Here is an 810-nt window from a genome sequence, read left to right on the forward strand (position 1 = left end):
TGATACTAAGGTAGGAGGTGTTGTGGATAATGAGGTGGGTTTTCAAAGCTTGCAGGGAGATTTATGCCGGTTAGAAGAATGGGCTGGAACGCTGGCAGATGGAGTTTAATGCTGAGAAGTGTGAGGTTCTACATTTTGGCAGGAATAATCCAAATAGAACATATAGGGTAAATGGTAGGACATAGAGGAATGCAATGGAACAGAGAGATCTCGGAATAACAGTGCATAGTTCGATGAAGGTGGAGTCTCATGTAAATAGGGTGGTGAAGAAGGCTTTTGGAACGCTGGCCTTTATAAATCAAAGCATTGATTACAGAAGTTGGGATGTAATGTTAAAATTGTACAAGCCATTGGTAAGGCCAAATTTGGAAAATTGTGTACAGTTCTGGTCACCGAGTTATAGGAAAGATATCAATAAATTAGAGCGAGTGCAGAGAAGATTTACTAGGATTTTACCTGGGTTTCAGCACTTAAGTTACAGAGAAAGGTTGAACAAGTTAGGTCTCTATTCATTGGAGCGTAGAAAGTTGAGGGGGGATTTGATCGAGGTATTTAAAATTTTGAGAGGGATAGATAGAGTTGACGTGAATAGGCTGTTTCCATTGAGAGTAGGGAGATTCAAACGAGAGGACATGATTTGAGAGTTAGGGGGCAGAAGTTTAAGTGAAACACGAGGGGGTATTGTTTTACTCAGAGAGTGATAGCTGTGTAGAATGAGCTTCCTGTAGAAGTAGTAGAGGCCAGTTCGGTTGTGTCATTTAAGGTAAAATTGGATAGGTATATGGACAGGAAAGGAGTGGAGCGTTATGG

The sequence above is a fragment of the Hypanus sabinus genome, unplaced genomic scaffold (assembly GCF_030144855.1).
Source record: "Hypanus sabinus isolate sHypSab1 unplaced genomic scaffold, sHypSab1.hap1 scaffold_479, whole genome shotgun sequence".
Classification (NCBI taxonomy): Eukaryota; Metazoa; Chordata; class Chondrichthyes; order Myliobatiformes; family Dasyatidae; genus Hypanus; species Hypanus sabinus.